Consider the following 18,995-nt stretch of genomic DNA (forward strand, 5'->3'; position numbering starts at 1 on the left):
TATGTCCCAGAGTGTCCTAATCACTGTTTCAAGTTCACGAGCAACATTTAGATTGACAGCAAATAGCGCTGCAATCCGTCCAACAAGCCTTTAAATGTACCCCTTTCCTACCCGCTCTTGAAAGGTTAGATCCCCCGTGGCTCGTTTATTAAATCCGGCCCGTACAATTTGACACTTGCATTAGGTACTCTATGTCCCAGAGTGTCCTAATCACTGTTTCAAATTCACGAGCAACATTTAGATTGACAGCAAATAGCGCTGCAATCCGTTGAGCAAACCATTTTAAGTCCCCTTTCCTACCCGCTCTTGAAGGGTTAGACCCCCGTGGCTCGTTTATTAAATCCGGCCCGTACAATTTGATACTTGCATTAGGTATTCTATGTCCCAGAGTGTCCTAATCACTGTTTCAAGTTCACGAGCAACATTTAGATTGACAGCAAATAGCGCTGCAATCCGTTGAGCAAGCCTTTATATGTACCCCTTTCCCACCCTTTCTTGAAGGGTTAGACCCCCCGTGGATTGTTTATTAAATCCGGCCCGTACAATTTGGCACTTGCATTAGGTATTCTATGTCTCAATGTGTCCTAATCACTTTTTGAACTTCACGGGCCTCATTTAGATGAAGAGAAAATAGCGCTGCAATCCGTCCAACAAGCCTATTTAAGTCCCCTTTCCCACCCGCTCTTGAAGGGTTAGATCCCCCGTGGCTCGTTTATTAAATCCGGCCCGTACAATTTGATACTTGCATTAGGTACTCTATGTCCCAGAGTGTCCTAATCACTGTTTCAAGTTCACGAGCAACATTTAGATTGACAGCAAATAGCGCTGCAATCCGTCCAACAAGCCTTTAAATGTACCCCTTTCCTACCCGCTCTTGAAAGGTTAGATCCCCCGTGGCTCGTTTATTAAATCCGGCCCGTACAATTTGACACTTGCATTAGGTACTCTATGTCCCAGAGTGTCCTAATCACTGTTTCAAATTCACGAGCAACATTTAGATTGACAGCAAATAGCGCTGCAATCCGTTGAGCAAACCATTTTAAGTCCCCTTTCCCACCCGCTCTTGAAGGGTTAGACCCCCGTGGCTCGTTTATTAAATCCGGCCCGTACAATTTGATACTTGCATTAGGTATTCTATGTCCCAGAGTGTCCTAATCACTGTTTCAAGTTCACGAGCAACATTTAGATTGACAGCAAATAGCGCTGCAATCCGTTGAGCAAGCCTTTATATGTACCCCTTTCCCACCCTTTCTTGAAGGGTTAGACCCCCCGTGGATTGTTTATTAAATCCGGCCCGTACAATTTGGCACTTGCATTAGGTATTCTATGTCTCAATGTGTCCTAATCACTTTTTGAACTTCACGGGCCTCATTTAGATGAAGAGAAAATAGCGCTGCAATCCGTCCAACAAGCCTATTTAAGTCCCCTTTCCCACCCGCTCTTGAAGGGTTAGATCCCCCGTGGCTCGTTTATTAAATCCGGCCCGTACAATTTGATACTTGCATTAGGTACTGTATGTCCCAATGTGTCCTAATCACTGTTTCAAGTTCACGAGCAACATTTAGATTGACAGCAAATAGCGCTGCAATCCGTTGAGCAAGCCTTTATATGTACCCCTTTCCCACCCTTTCTTGAAGGGTTAGACCCCCCGTGGATCGTTTATTAAATCCGGCCCGTACAATTTGGCACTTGCATTAGGTATTCTATGTCTCAATGTGTCCTAATCACTTTTTGAACTTCACGGGCCTCATTTAGATGAAGAGAAAATAGCGCTGCAATCCGTCCAACAAGCCTATTTAAGTCCCCTTTCCCACCCGCTCTTGAAGGGTTAGATCCCCCGTGGCTCGTTTATTAAATCCGGCCCGTACAATTTGATACTTGCATTAGGTACTCTATGTCCCAGAGTGTCCTAATCACTGTTTCAAGTTCACGAGCAACATTTAGATTGACAGCAAATAGCGCTGCAATCCGTCCAACAAGCCTTTAAATGTACCCCTTTCCTACCCGCTCTTGAAAGGTTAGATCCCCCGTGGCTCGTTTATTAAATCCGGCCCGTACAATTTGACACTTGCATTAGGTACTCTATGTCCCAGAGTGTCCTAATCACTGTTTCAAGTTCACGAGCAACATTTAGATTGACAGCAAATAGCGCTGCAATCCGTTGAGCAAACCATTTTAAGTCCCCTTTCCTACCCGCTCTTGAAGGGTTAGACCCCCGTGGCTCGTTTATTAAATCCGGCCCGTACAATTTGATACTTGCATTAGGTATTCTATGTCCCAGAGTGTCCTAATCACTGTTTCAAGTTCACGAGCAACATTTAGATTGACAGCAAATAGCGCTGCAATCCGTTGAGCAAGCCTTTATATGTACCCCTTTCCCACCCTTTCTTGAAGGGTTAGACCCCCCGTGGATTGTTTATTAAATCCGGCCCGTACAATTTGGCACTTGCATTAGGTATTCTATGTCTCAATGTGTCCTAATCACTTTTTGAACTTCACGGGCCTCATTTAGATGAAGAGAAAATAGCGCTGCAATCCGTCCAACAAGCCTATTTAAGTCCCCTTTCCCACCCGCTCTTGAAGGGTTAGATCCCCCGTGGCTCGTTTATTAAATCCGGCCCGTACAATTTGATACTTGCATTAGGTACTGTATGTCCCAATGTGTCCTAATCACTGTTTCAAGTTCACGAGCAACATTTAGATTGACAGCAAATAGCGCTGCAATCCGTTGAGCAAGCCTTTATATGTACCCCTTTCCCACCCTTTCTTGAAGGGTTAGACCCCCCGTGGATCGTTTATTAAATCCGGCCCGTACAATTTGACACTTGCATTAGGTACTCTATGTCCCAGAGTGTCCTAATCACATTTTCAAGTTCACGAGAAACATTTAGATTGACAGCAAATAGCGCTGCAATCCGTCCAGCAAGCCTTTATATGTACCCCTTTCCCACCCTTATCGTGGAGGTTATCGTGGATATCGCGGTAACACCGTATGTCCATGAACTTGGCCTGATAATCTGTTACATATATTTGTCAAGATTCGCTCCCACCCCCAAATAAACAAATACCTGGAGCGCCATTATTGACATAAAGTATCGCTGCATTCCCCGGCGGTACCCGCCGTCGGCATTTGCATGTATTGTATCCAATGAGCGCGCTTGACGCCATGACATGCGGTGACACGTCAGACTGCTTGCACTTTCTTTAATATCTGTCAGGGGGCGCAACCACACGCAGAAATAGTCGGACAGCTTTTTCCGCCCCGATTTCGGACCGGACAGCTAATTCCGCCGATCGGACCGGACAGCTAATTCCAACAACCCAAGCCTTATTAGTAAATCAATGGGATAGCACTCCCTTATCCCATTAATTTACTATAAGAGATATCTAAATAACTCTTACTAGTGTATTGTTGGGATAGCACCCCCTTATCCTCTTAATTTACTATAAGAGATATCTAGTAACTCTATCAGTGTATTGTTGGGATAGCACCCCCTTATCTAAATAACTCTTTAGTAAATTAATGGGATAAGGGGTTGCTCTAAGATTGGGGACCCGATTTTGGTCGATTACTCGCGGCCGTGCACGCGCGTGCATTCGGCCCCGCCGTACCGACGGTGCACGCGTGCGTGGATCCCGCCACGTATTAGCGGTGGTGCACGCACTGTTTGCTTGTGAGGCAGGAATTAGATCGCGCGTGCACACGACCACTTCCGCCCTTAGTTGCATGCGCGTGGTTAGTGCCATTTACACCGGTGGTGCACGCATTGATTTCCCACGGACAGATCGCGAGAATTCTGCCAAAAAAGAATGCCGTGGTCACGCGTGCACCCAGCCACTTCCGCCCTTGGTTGCGCGCGCGTGGTAAGTGCCATTTACACCGGTGGTGCACGCATTGATTTCCTACGGACAGATCGCGAGAATTCTGCCAAAAAAGAATGCCGTGGTCACGCGTGCACCCAGCCACTTCCGCCCTTGGTTGCGCCTGCGTGGTTAGTGCCATTTACACCGGTGGTGCACGCATTGATTTCCTACGGACAGATCGCGAGAATTCTGCCAAAAAAGAATGCCGTGTTCACGCGTGCACCCAGCCACTTCCGCCCTTGGTTGCGCGCGCGTGGTAAGTGCCATTTACACCGGTGGTGCACGCATTGATTTCCTACGGACAGATCGCGAGAATTCTGCCAAAAAAGAATGCCGTGTTCACGCGTGCACCCAGCCACTTCCGCCCTTGGTTGCGCGCGCGTGGTTAGTGCCATTTACACCGGTGGTGCACGCATTGATTTCCTACGGACAGATCGCGAGAATTCTGCCAGAAATGAATGCCGTGGTCACGCGTGCACCCAGCCACTTCCGCCCTTGGTTGCGCGCGCGTGGTTAGTGCCATTTACACCGGTGGTGCACGCATTGATTTCCTACGGACAGATCGCGAGAATTCTGCCAAAAAAGAATGCCGTGTTCACGCGTGCACCCAGCCACTTCCGCCCTTGGTTGCGCGCGCGTGGTTAGTGCCATTTACACCGGTGGTGCACGCATTGATTTCCTACGGACAGATCGCGAGAATTCTGCCAAACTGAAGAATGCCGTGGTCACGCGTGCACCCAGCCACTTCCGCCCTTGGTTGCGCGCGCGTGGTTAGTGCCATTTACACCGGTGGTGCACGCATTGATTTCCTACGGACAGATCGCGAGAATTCTGCCAAAAAAGAATGCCGTGGTCACGCGTGCACCCAGCCACTTCCGTCCTTGGTTGCGCCTGCGTGGTTAGTGCCATTTACACCGGTGGTGCACGCATTGATTTCCTACGGACAGATCGCGAGAATTCTGCCAAAAAAGAATGCCGTGTTCACGCGTGCACCCAGCCACTTCCGCCCTTGGTTGCGCGCGCGTGGTTAGTGCCATTCACACCGGTGGTGCACGCATTGATTTCCTACGGACAGATCGCGAGAATTCTGCCAAAAAAGAATGCCGTGGTCACGCATGCACCCAGCCACTTCCGCCCTTGGTTGCGCGCGCGTGGTTAGTGCCATTTACACCGGTGGTGCACGCATTGATTTCCTACGGACAGATCGCGAGAATTCTGCCAGAAATGAATGCCGTGGTCACGCGTGCACCCAGCCACTTCCGCCCTTGGTTGCGCGCGCGTGGTTAGTGCCATTTACACCGGTGGTGCACGCATTGATTTCCTACGGACAGATCGCGAGAATTCTGCCAAACTGAAGAATGTCGTGGTCACGCGTGCACCCAGCCACTTCCGCCCTTGGTTGCGCGCGCGTGGTTAGTGCCATTTACACCGGTGGTGCACGCATTGATTTCCTACGGACAGATCGCGAGAATTCTGCCAGAAATGAATGCCGTGGTCACGCGTGGTTCATGCCACTCACAGCCGGCGGTGAACGCATTGATTTCCATAAGGAAAATAACATAACAAAAAAAAACAGTGCGTCGAAAAGAATCTGCATACCGTACCGTACATAGATCACTATGAAAGGCCTCGAATCAAATTGCAAAATGAAGACGCCTAAGAAAGATCTGTAGTGTCAAAAGCCTTACTCAAATATCACAAAGATACAAATGTTGAAATTCCCAGCTCGAAATTTCCAAAAATTACTTTCACGTCCAATAAATTATCACGTTTGAAAATTCATATGTCGACAAAAAATCCGTACGCATGAAATTTATGAGCGTCATGATTTCTTGAACGTATGGCACTCCATACAGTTGTCCTATGCATTTATTCATCTTACAAACATATATCTTTCGCTGACAATAATATCTGGTAGTGACAATAAAGTTGTGACTAGAAAGTAGAAACCTCTAAACTTTCTTTAGAGAAAAACCATGCACAAGTTTCTTCCTGAAAACTGTATTTTTTTGTACATAGAATTCTCTCTGTCCAATAAAAGATTTCTTGAACTAATCTCTAAGGTTGTTGTAGGAGAAAAGCTAAAATGTATTAAGAACTATCTATAAATAGTTTTTACATTTTTGTAAAATCCTAGTTTTCCTTCATCTTTCGACAAGTTACGATGAAAGATCTTTGTATATACGTGTCATCTAATCGTCTCCTTAATGTGCCGGCAATATTGTCTGTAAAGGTGAGAATTTCGGCGGTGAATTATACTGTGAGATGTGAACAATGCATGTGTAGTGTGTGCAAGGCGATAATAGATGTCGCTGTTTTTGTGTGCATAAATATATTGTTTATAGTGGACAATAGAGTCTGGAAATGTGAGAAACATGCGCGTCGCTTTTTTCTGGCGACTAATTTCTAAGGTCGTGACTGATTTCAGCTGTGGAAAACGATTTCGGCTCAAATCAGATTGAGCTCGAGGCTAGAATTAATGACTGTGAATGAATAATTTTGTGTCTGCATGCCGGAAACGCTAACAACGGAGCTGACCATCGCTGAGAAAACAAAGGACGCGTCTCAAAACAATGGGAATTGAGTCAATTGTGTGTCAGGTTTTCTGTTGTGACGTCGATAGCACTCGGTGGATAACAAAGCCTTTTGAAACACTAGTACTAGTATACACTTTTAAGTAAATATCTTTCAGAAAATAGACGTCTTTATTCGTGTTTTGTTGACTTCAAGAAAGCCTTGGATTCCGTTTGAAGAGAAGGACTTCGTTACAAATTGTTAGACTCGGGAGTAGGCGACATATGCCGGGGGTAGGCGGCAAATTCCTATCTGTTCTATTCTTGTAATTCATCTACTAGTAGTGACATCAAGTCAGTTTATACTACGATAAGGTCCAGAATTACCGATATGTATACCCAAACTTTCTGTCATAATCTGAGTATGGATACAGGCAAGCTAAGGTTTTATAAGGCATGCAAAGCATCATATTCCATGGAAAAATATCTAGAACTAGATAATTTTGATTTACGCCCAGCAATTAGCAAAATTAGAATTAGTGCCCACCCCCTTGAAATAGAAAGGGGGCGGTACAAAAAGCTACCTCTGTGTGAAAGAACTTGTAAATACTGCATGTCAAGCACGGTGGAAGACGAAAACATTTTATTTCAAGTTGCCCTTTCTACGATCATGAAAGAAAGGCGCTGTTTCAAGAGGCCACCAAATTCCATCCAAATTTCTCCATGTTAACAGACAAAAAGAAAACTACTCTCCTCTTAACATCACAAAACCCATACATCATAGAAAAAGTGGGATCATTCGTCTTCCACTGTCTCGGAAAAAGAAGTCAAACCCAAATAAGATAGAATTTAGTGTTAGTATTTAGACTAGAAAAGTCACATGCTTTATTGTTATCAATTGTCTGTCCGTCCTTTCATGTTACATGTACTTGCAATTAGCCTACGGGCAAGAACTTGCATTAAACTTATTAGACTTAGTATTAGGGTTACAAAAATCCCACTTTTTCATATGTCATAAGATTTATTTGTGACAGACCATTAACTGTTTTGCATGTTCTCTCTATTCACACAGTAGGTGCTCCGTTTAAAAGTGTACGAGGAAGAATACTGAAAACAGACTTCTTTCGTAAGAGTTTTAATAATCTGTCTATCTTTTTATTGGGGGGGGGGCGACATTTGTTTGACCTATTACTTAAACACTACACTTGTACCGTATTGATTATTCTACTAACATGATGTTCAGGTTGAAACAAAAACATATTTGATCGAAATTCCACAGTTAATTGAATTCTGCTTCGTTCCGTTGTTTAAGTGATTTTATTAACAGGGTGTTAGATTCGTTTCACCAAATGTTCGTTCGATGCAAATTGGTATGAAATGTTACAGTTTGTTGGCCATTTATTCAATTTACTAACATACTGTAATTGTAAACATTATAACGATTGTTTTTTTTTATTACTGTGTTTCAATTCGAGATCGCAGCATATACCACAAATAGTGGACGGTAAGAAAAGCAGGCGGTGTTGTCAAACGGCTGGGTCTACGAAGCTAATATGAAATCTGACAACTACATATATTATCAGACAGATAATTCCAAAACTTCCATCATTGAAAATATTCTGTTTCATAAATATGCCACAGTTCACCTTATTCTGTAGATTACAACCTACCGTATATCCGGGGTGGGTCCGCTGTTTCATGCAGCTCAATCAGTGACTTACCTTTCTTGTAGAGAATTGGAGAATATTACAAAAACAATAATTGTTCGTTTGTGAGTGTGGGGATGGAAATTTCAAAATTGTGTACTTGGTTCTTCAAACATTAAAACGTGTTAACAAATGTCACCATGCAACTCGAGTTAGTACAAATTATAATTTCGAGCGTAATATCACTTAGGAAAAGATTTAAGTCAAAACGGAGAACAAAGTAACGTCTAAACGGAACACAAAGTAACGTCTAAACGGAACACAAAGTAACGTCAAAACGGAGCACAAAGTAACGTCTAAACGGAGCACAAAGTAACGTCAAAACGGAGCACAAAGCAACGTCAAAAGGGAGCACAAAGTAACGTCTAAATGGAGCACAAAGTAACGTCTAAACCGAGCACAAAGTAACGTCTAAACGGCGCAAATTAACGTCAAAACGGAGCACAAAGTAACGTCAAAACGGAACACAAACCAGAACAAACAGAACATGGTCAAAACAAATCGACCGTCTTATAATAAGAATAAACGGCATAGCTGGCTTTTCTACGACGATCGATATCGGCGTTCCTGTACAAAAGAAGAGGGGAACATTTGTATCAGATGCAAATAGTATTCAGCACATTTTGGTCCTCTGAACTCAAGTATGACGTAATGATCGAGACTTGATTGTGGCAAACGTAAATGCTAGTGCTTTGAGGGAATTTATGCACGTAGACATATCAGCTTTCTTCAAATGCTCGCTTATCTAACTCATAGGTAATTGTCGACCTAGGAATCGGCATTTGTTGCACCCCGAAGGTGCCTTTGTTCATTCCTCGCAATGCTTGGGGCAGACATTGAAAGACACAGATGTGTATTGAAATCTTGACGCTTGATAATTTTAAGAGTAGGATATTCCGTTTCCCTTCTTTGTTTAATGAGATACAAAGATGGAGGAGTTTGAAAAAGTATTATCCAAAAGCTTTGTGTGAACAAGGAGGTTTTATCTATATAAAACCTCCTTGGTGTGAACCAGTAAAGCCATGAAGTCGCACAAGCATCATGGTCGCCCGATGTGCGACACCGTAATTTATTCATTATTCTTATGCAAGACCAAAAACGCTGGCTCCATTGTCGCAATACAAATGCCATATTGCCCTCGTGGCGTTCATGTAACCGTGAATGAGCCAACCGGTGATCTTGTTCTTGAACCCGATACAGATCATTAGATTCGAGACCATGAAGGGATGACAGCATAAGTGTACATGTAGACCTTCATGCCCGAGGCTAGTTTGATTAGTAAAATCACGGAGCTAATAAACAGTTTGCCCCGATAGTATCGTAACTCACACTCTTAGGTGGACTAGAAAGGTTTGTAATGCAAAGGAGACGTATTTGTTCCTGATTGATACAGAGCTCCTGTCCCCGCGAATCTGACATTCGACTCCATCGTTTGAAAACTGAATTAGCCCAGTTCTTTAATACCACGACGCATCGGTGCCCTTGGTCATTCAACTTGATAGTGATAATAAACACAACTGAATTCCTTCCGGTGCAAAAACAACAAATATCTACTTAGAAACAATGACAACCCATGTCAATTACAAAACGTCGTTTTAAACCCAAATTGAATTGGCAATGTAAAGGTAATTACAATGCATTGTTATTTTCTTCGAGTCTCCGGAGAGAAAAAGAAGAGAATGTATTTTGTCTACATATACATATACGTAAAATCCTAGAAGTAAATTTACTGATATTAATAAAGTTGGCATTTTACGGGATTCATACGATCCACTACTAAGAAACACACGAATTTTAGTGAGGATCGTATGTATTACGTAAAACCCGTATGCATTTCTTAAAATTCGTATGTATTCCGTAAAACTCGTATGAATTCCGTAACATTCGTATGAATTCCGTAAAATTTGTATGAATACTTGCACTTCTGAAATTAGCCGATACTTTCAGAAATGTAGATAATCTGTTTTGCATCTGTATATTACATGCAGGTAGCATTGAGTGTACTTGTGTTCGCTCAACCAGAACAATAAGGTGTGTGTGTGGCTGTTTTCATTGTAACAGTTTTTAAAAGTGTACTTGTGTTTTTGTAGTTACAATACTGATGTGTGTGTTTTTTTTAATGCCCTTCTTTTGTTCTTTTTGTTTTCGCGTAAGGTAAGCTTTTGTGTACTTAGTAGCAATGTTTCAATACTGATGTATATGTTCTGTAAATCTCAAAAAAATATGTGGCAATATTTTTTGTATGATTGGTACAAGAAATATTTGCACATATTTTGGGGAGATGTACAGAAGGTATAACGTTGATTGTGGCATGTATTGTGCAATGTAAAGAATTATGATATTCAGCAATAATCCTTTCTCAGCTTGGCATCCATGTTCCAATACTCATGTTTTCACCTTGTACACGGACCAAATTCTAGCTAAATTTGCGGACACCTGTACAAATGTAGCAAAGAAGACGGTAACATGTTGATTTGTCAATTTAATTTCATGATTTAGTTTAGGGCGCACTACTTTTTACCTGTACGCCGCGGATGGATAATGTGTGATGTGGCCACGTCGCGAATGAATCTGTGTGCTGCGGCCTTTGCATACAATAGATAGTGACGTCACGAGATAATTAGTTCGCTTGGTTCTAACTAGGAACGCGCGTTCCGCTGTCCGTTACCAGTGACATTTTTTTACAATGTGATGTATTGAAGATGGCCTCAGAAGACGACTTCATCACGTCCCGACCCCCAAAACACACTGCACTGTAAGGTAACCATCATAATTGGATTTTGCGTTATATTTGTTGATATTATGTGCATGTACATTGTATATATGCTGTCGAGGCTTGTCTATAACGTCACATGTACGTTATCATCCATCGCTTCTTACTATATTTTTCCTTCGTTACACACTGATTTTTTGGTAGCTGTGAATCCATTCAAAGCAACACAGTGCGCTGATTCTAGAGTACTCCAAGGACATTGTACTCGGAATACTTGCGATAACTAGTATGAAACGTACGATCCTTACTACTAGTATTTGTTGGGTCACATGACATGACCGCCAAATTCAAGGGTGTCAATTCAAGATGGCGGACTCGGGATAACCAGCTCTTCGTACGATTTCTTGGCTTTGAAGAGCTTAATAATGATACTTACTTGCAGGCTCTTACTTGATACTTGATAAGGTCTCTTCACTAAGTGAATCGCCTGCGTCAGGATGAGTAGTACGTTAATAAAATACTGGCATATCCCATCCTGCTAAACTCTAAAAATCTCAAGCTACACTAAACCCCTTAATAACCTTATTGCAAATTCCTACCCGAATGCTAATTCCATGTACTCAATGTTAGTTCTAAACGGCAATGCGTGTAGTAAGTGAGGTAGTTCGTGCCGAAATTGGAGCTCGTAATCCGTAGGAAATGCGCACTCGAAATGCGTGCACCGCCGGTGTAAATGGCCCTAACCTCGCGCGTGCAAGGAAGGCCCGAAGTGACCGTGTGCACGTGCGAGCACGGCACTTGTTTTAGGCAGTATTATCGCGATCTGTCCGTAGGAAATCAATGCGTGCACCACCGGTGTAAATGGCCCTAACCTCGCGCGTGCAAGGAAGGCCCGAAGTGGCCGTGTGCACGTGCGAGCACGGCACTTGTTTTAGGCAGTATTATCGCGATCTGTCCGTAGGAAATCAATGCGTGCACCACCTGTGTAAATGGCCCTAACCTCGCGCGTGCAAGGAAGGCCCGAAGTGGCCGTGTGCACGTGCGAGCACGGCACTTGTTTCAGGCAGTATTATCGCGATCTGTCCGTAGGAAATCAATGCGTGCACCACCGGTGTAAATGGCCCTAACCTCGCGCGTGCAAGGAAGGCCCGAAGTGGCCGTGTGCACGTGCGACCACGCCACTTGTTTTGGGCAGTATTATCGCGATCTGTCCGTAGGAAATCAATGCGTGCACCACCGCTAGAACGTGGCAGGACGAACGTGCGTGCACCGTCGGTACGGCGTGGCCGTATATACGCGCGTGCACCGTCGGTACGGCGTGGCCGTATACACGTGTGTGCACCGTCGGTACGGCGGGGCCGAATGCACGCACGTGCACGGCCGCGAGTAATCGACCAATATCGGGTACACATGCCTTCCTGTATCCCAACAATACACTGGTAAGAGATATCTCCTATAGTAAATTAATGGGATAAGGGGTTGCTATCCCAACAATACACAAGTTAGAGATATCTCTTATAGTAAATTAATGGGATAAGGGGGTGCTATCCCAACAATACACTAATAGTAAGAGAATTTCAAAAGATCTTATAGTATATTGATGGGATATCAATATCAAATAAGAGTTATCCCAACATTTCAAAGCTATCCCGTTTTCTAACAGGAATTATTTTCAGAACTTAATAAAAGGAATAAATAATCAAGTCTCTGCAGTTAGCGGGCTAGAAGATAGAGAATGCTAAAACATGAAAGAAGCTGAATTAATCATTTAATGATGTACACGGACATGTATGTTGTATCTCGGTGGTGTAACAACAAACCAACGAAAGCACGTCGAACACAAACCTCCGTGAAGTAATTATGGTGTTTGTCGTGTGGAGGAGTGCTTGGTTCCCTCTTTACCGGATATAACAATTTCTTTAAAACATGTTTCCTTTCCCACCACCTTACTCACGGTTCGCACCGAAAACGTTTTGTCCTGATCGTCAAGTCCTTTGAAGCTTCAATGTTTGGTCCAAGTTATAGTAGAGAAACAAAATAACCGATACATAGTCACATATGCGTACGACAAAGCATTCAAAGAAGAATTTTCAAGGCGGTACAATGCTAACGTTTCTTATCTGCTGGCCTACCTCTTCCCATAAATATGGTTCGATAAAGCCTCTTCTGTGTACGTCGCCGACGTCATTTCCAAGGCGACAGTTTGTGTACGTTCAAACCTCTAATGTAACCGTTATATTCGATTCGAAGTTCGAACGTACACAAACTGTAGCCTTGGAGATAACGACGGATACGTCACAAGTCAGACGTTCTATATTGACGCCTCTCCATGTTCGATGTTTGCGTCTGTTTAGATGTGTTTCTTCGTAACAACAGCTTTCATCTGCGAAAAACGGTTCTTAAAACAAGACTATGTTTTGGGAATAAGGTTGGAGAAGCTATCTTACCTTAAACGTGATGATGTGGCTGAACATGATGCGCCATAGGTTCTGTAGCCGCACTTTTTAACTTCAGTTATGATCAGCCATAGTTTCAGTTTTTTTGGTTGACCTTGACCAAGTGCTTTTCTAAGGCCTGCTAATGTTGTGTCATTTATGGCCGGCGGGCTATTATAGACTTCGTAGAGGTTATGTTGTTTCTACGTTAGGCCGATTAAAGCATGATTCGAAATGTTAAAACAAGAGTCCGTAGGACACAGACCTCCGTGAAATGTTGATCTAAGTAGCTAGAGTCAAGTGTTAGATTTTTCCGTCCAAATTTGATATGAATGTCGGACGTTTCGGCCCATGGTCAGTTCGGCCCCTCCCAAATCAGGACGTTTCGGCCTCAGGTCCAAGACATTTCGGCCTCAGGTCCAAGACGTTTCGGCCTCAGGTCCAAGACGTTTCGGCCTCAGGTCCAAGACGTTTCGGCCTCAGGGCCAAGACGTTTCGGCCTCAGGGCCAGGACGGTTCGGTCCGAGCCTCCAACAGGGCATCATACGGAGATTTGGTTCGTGTTTCAATGCTTTAATTTCGACTTCTTATTTTCTTTTTCAGATGCAATTTTCCCCGACAGTTTTCAGACACCCGAATTGTATCATCACCGAACCATTTTAAATGTTGAAGTTGTTACCAGTTATGGCGTGGAATTTTTTGTTGTATTGTATTGTGTTGTCGATTTCCTTTTCACTAACACATTCATGCTCTTTGAATCATTTCTAACTCAAGATTAACTAGCCCACAGCCCATCGCAAATTTTGACTATTTGACTATGCGCGTGAAGTACCAAGATAGGTGGTCTGACAAAGGGACCCGGTCTCTATTGAAAATCACGTTTGATTGCCGATGCGCGTGAAGTGCCGAGAGACGTTGTCTGACAAAGCGACGCGGTCTCTGATTGAAAATCAGGTTGATTACCGATGCGCGTTTCAGCCAAACAACAAGTTGAAGTTGTCTGACAAAAGAAACGCGGTCTCTGAAACGCGGTTTCAGGTGTTACACAGGTGGGTTTGCTATGTTTTAAGACGTAATGTTCAATGTGTTTAATGTCTGGGGCCGAAACGTCTTCGACCTGGGGCCGAAACGTCGGGGCCGAACTGACCATGGGCCGAACTGTCCTGCTACCATTTGATATGGCTTTGTTGTAGTAAAGCGTAAGCTTTCTTGTAAACGTTTTTTAGTTTTTCACATTCTTGAATTTGTAACTTTTATGCCATTTTCGTGGCGGTAGAGTAAGCAAAGACCGACGTCATTTTTCACTTGGGTAGATGTTGTAAAACAAAGGCAGCCATGTTTTAACCAAATCGCCCGAATTAAGAGTTAGATTTTCCGTAGAAACCATATATTTTTTTGTTCTAGTATGCCGTCAAGTTTCTTGTAGAAATGCTGTAAATTTTTCACATCCTAGAATTCGCTTTTCGTGCAACGGTAGGGTAAATAAAGATGGAATGTCTCCGCTTGGTCGGGTAGATTTGCTATAGAAATTTCCTGTATACTAGTACAGTATGTAGAATATTGTATGATTCGTTACCGGTGAACTGTTGCATTTTTTTTTCCGATGAATAGATATTCATTTCATTCTTGAAGCAGAAGTGTGTCTTGTCATCATTAGTACTAGTAGTACGTGTTTATTGTGACAGTGAGTGTAACATGTAACTATGTCTGAAGTACATTAAGGATAACCCCGGCGAAAACTTAAGGTGTGGGGGGAGGGGGGCAGTGTGCATCAAGGTGACAAGTTCGCGTTGAGATGAGTTAGCGCTCAGAAGGTCGACGTCAAAAACGCGTAGTACTACGTAAAATCGACGCGAACATAGATATACTTACAGCAACCGATACATAGTCGCATACAGCAAAACATGTAGTGAAGAGCTTTGATGGCGGCACCATTTTCTTATCAGGGTTACCATAAACGTACAAGCCACTCCGTTTGTGTATGTTTAAACTTCGAATGTAACCGTTACATTCCAAGTTCAAACATAAACAAACTGTTGGCTTGGAAATGCCGTCAGTTACGTCACAAGTCAGGTGTTCTATTGACGTCTCCACGTTCGATCTTTGCTTCTGTTTACTGTTCGACAGTCTTCGGTGGACAGATCTGTCTCTTCGTAACAGCAGCTTTCAACGTCTACGAAAAATGGTTTCCAGACAAGACTATGTTTCGGAAATAAGGTTGGAGAAGCTATCTTACCTCATACGTAATGACGTGGTTGAACATTATACGCCATAGGTTATGTAACCGCACCTTTCAACTTCAGTTGTGATCATCCAGATTTTCAGGTCTTTGGTTGACCTTGAACAAGTGTGTTTCTAAGACCTTCTAATGTTGTGTCATTTACGGCGGGCCATTATAGACTTCGTAGAGGTTATGTCGTTTCTACGTTGGGCCGATTATAGCATGATTCGAAATGTTAAAACAAGGGTCCGTAGGACACAGAACTCGGTGAAATGTTGGTCTAAATAGCTAGAGTCAAGTGTTAGATTTTTCCGTACAAATTTGATATGTTTTTGTTGTAGTAAAGCGTAAACTTTATTGTAAACGTGTTTCGATTTTTCATATTCTTGAATTTGTAACCTTTATGCCATTTTTGTGTAATTGACGGTAGAATAAGCAAAGACCGACGCCCTTTTTCGCTTGGGTAGATGTTGTAAATCAAAGGCCGCCATGTTTCCACCAAATCGCCTGAATTAGGAGGTAGATTTTCCGTAGAAACTTCATATTTTGTTGTTCTAGTATAGCGTAAAGTTTTTTGTAGAAATGCTGTAGATCTTTTACATCCTAGAATTCACTTTTTGTACAACGGTAGGGTAAATAATGATTCAATTTTAACGCTTGGTGGGGTAGATTTTTTTATAGAAATTTCCTGTACTACTAGGACAGTATTTAGTACGTTTGTATGATTCGTTACCGGTGAATTGTTGCGTGTTTTTTTTTCAATTTATTTCATTCTTGAAGAAGTGTGTCTTGTCATCACTAGTAGTACGTGTTTAATGTGACAGTGAGTGGAACATGTAACTTTGTCTGAAGTACATTAAGGATAGTCGCGACGGAAGCTTTAAGGCGTAGGGGGAGGGGGGCAGTGTGCATGTGCCAAACAAGTTCGCGTTGTGATGAGTTAGCGCTCAGAAGGTCGACGTAAAAAGACATAAAATCGACGCGAACATAGATATACTTACAGCAACCGATGCATAGTCGCATACGGCAAAGCATGAAGTTAAGAGCTTTCATGGCGGCATGATTGTTTCTTATCAGGGTTAGCCTCAGTTATCCCCGTCCATAAAGATGGTTCTATAAAACTTGCATTAGATAAACGTGCAAGCTAACAGTTTGTGTATGTTTGAACTTCGAATGTAACCGTTACATTCCAAGTTCAAACATAAACAAACTGTTGGCTTGGATATACCGTCGGTGTCACGTGCAAGTCATACGTTCTATTGACGTCTCCATGTTCGATCTTTGCTCCTGTTTACTGTTCGAAAGCCATCGAGGTGGACAGATCTGTCTCTTCGTACCAGCAGCTTTCAACGTCTACGGCCCAATTTACACTTGTTCAATAAAACTGTAGTACTACACATGGTAGTCTACTACTGTAGAAGACTTCAGATTCATGTCCACTTTACACTCAACACAGGAAGCCTAGCAGGACACCCCACTGTTCCTGATTGTCACGAAACTGTAGTGACTTATTGTGACCTTTGAAAAATCGCGGGAGGGAATTTCAGCATGTTTCTTATTTGTGAAAAGGTAGGGGTTTTATCTGATGGAAAATACTAAGGAAAAGGGCCTGACAGCTCGGTTTTACTGAGAAAACTAGAGAATGACCGCAGATGACACGAAATGGAACACGCGATCAGTTCGAATCACGTCAGATCGAACATGGTTGTTGGCTTCGAAGTGAAGTCTACTACCACTGTGCTACAGTTTCGCTTTACACCCAGTTCGAAGTCTCGCAGAACCTCCGCCGAAGTCACTACTACCCCCGAGGTTGTAGTAGACTTCTGCAGTAGTTTTCTTTTTACACACAGAAAGAAGCTGTAGTCTACTACAGTAGTAGACTACCATGTGTAGTACTACAGTTAAAAGGACAAGTGTAAATTGGGCCTACGAAAAATGGTTTCCAGACAAGACTATGATTCGAAAATAAGGTTGGAGAAGCTATCTTACCTCATACGGGATTTTTTACTTTAACGCCATCCAACGCCATCTACTAGTATTTAATAGAAAAACTAACCGCAAGATGAGGACAAAACTCGAGGTCAAGGTTAACCAAAAGAACTGAAACTTCGGCCGATCACAACTGAGGTTTACCTAGACCAAGTGTCTTTCGTCCTCATCTTACAGTTATTTCATAGATCTAAGTCCCTACAAATTGCTGTTAATAGCTAAACGTCTACTGTTAGGTATATGGTTATTGTACCGATAGGGTAAGAATTAGGGTCGGGCGAGGTTGTGTAGAGTTAGCTAGCGTTAGCAAGGAGGCCGGTTCTCTGTTAAACCTCATTGGTGTTAACGTAGACATCTTCTTGACATTGCTTGACGGCGACTTAACTACCTTGTGTAAACTGTAACGCAAACGCCACTGCTAGTGACTATAACGGGCCCTTCCTGTATTAGATAATTAATTTAGTACTTACGTATAAGCGCGATTTAATCAGGCTATATTAGACGACGAAACGTCCTGACAGCGAAACGAAGCAATTTTATTACCTTTCGCACAAATTGATATCTATGAAGTGGCCATAGTTATTAGAAAATGATTTTTTTTAATTAGGTAAAACTATTATTCTTAATAACTACAGATGATAAGTAGATATCAATTTGTGCGAAACTACGTTTGTAGCTTTGATCATTATGCACATGCAAACCATAGTTTCATTGCAGTGTTATGAACCAAAGTGCTGTCTTTTAGCTTTGAAAAAAATCATATTAAGGGCAATAATTTTGATGACGTCATCCATTTGGTCCAAAAAAATCAGATTTAGAATTCTTTCATGACCAGCCGTCAATATTCAGTTCAGCTACAGTTCTTTCTTAATCTGTTAATGAGAAAACAATGAAAAGTCAAAAAGCCAATTTAACCAGGGAGGAAAACCTTATTAAGATTCACAAATAAATAACCAGCTAATCATGATTAATTGAAATTGCTCATTGTAAAAGGTTCCAACAAGGCTTGCCAACATTAGACTTGGCCTCACCCGTGCACACAAAGGAAACAAAAAATGGCTTCACATCTGTCAAACCTATAAACATGTTTGTTTGAATTTCCCGCACTGAGAGGCCAAAGTTCTGATCTCCAGACTTTTAACTCGTCCCAGCATGCACTGCTGAAGTGGGTCCAAAATGGCGGACGTCAAATGATGTGTCTGACACTCTTCTCTCCCAAAACTCCGCCGATTTGAAGCGTTCTGAGTCTGCTTTACGGAGCCCGTGGCTATCACAAGACAAGGTAGGTCTTAGAAATCTAAAGTATCATCCGCTAGGGTAGGTTAGGGGAGAGAATCACTGTAAAATCGGGACATAAGATCGTCGTATTCGACCCCCGTTCCTGTGAGGGGAGTTGTCTCGCAGGGTGGGTTGGGCACCCGGCGACTATATTAGACGGATACTTTGGAACTTTTAACACTATAATTCTACTATTAAAACTTACATTGACCGTAGGTCGTGCCGTCTAGGGTCGTGTAGTGATACCATGATGTGCAGCTAGTGTGTACGTGACTC

At 42.8% G+C, this 18,995-nt stretch overlaps 1 protein-coding gene across 2 annotated transcripts in view; it reads left to right on the plus strand.

Moving 5' to 3' along the window:
• Positions 1-15,342: 15,342 nt before the first annotated feature.
• Positions 15,343-18,995, plus strand: part of LOC136437827 (AKT-interacting protein homolog A-like) — a 32,627-nt gene continuing 28,974 nt past the window's right edge. Inside the window, exon 1 of one of the 2 annotated variants that reach the window (XM_066432344.1) lies at positions 15,343-15,448. The gene's annotated coding sequence lies outside the window, so the exon portion shown is untranslated. Of the gene's footprint in view, positions 15,449-18,556; positions 18,724-18,995 lie in introns of those variants that run through there. The other variant, XM_066432343.1, reaches the window with a different exon arrangement.

This window comes from Branchiostoma lanceolatum, chromosome 7 (assembly GCF_035083965.1).
Source record: "Branchiostoma lanceolatum isolate klBraLanc5 chromosome 7, klBraLanc5.hap2, whole genome shotgun sequence".
NCBI lineage: Eukaryota > Metazoa > Chordata > Leptocardii > Amphioxiformes > Branchiostomatidae > Branchiostoma > Branchiostoma lanceolatum.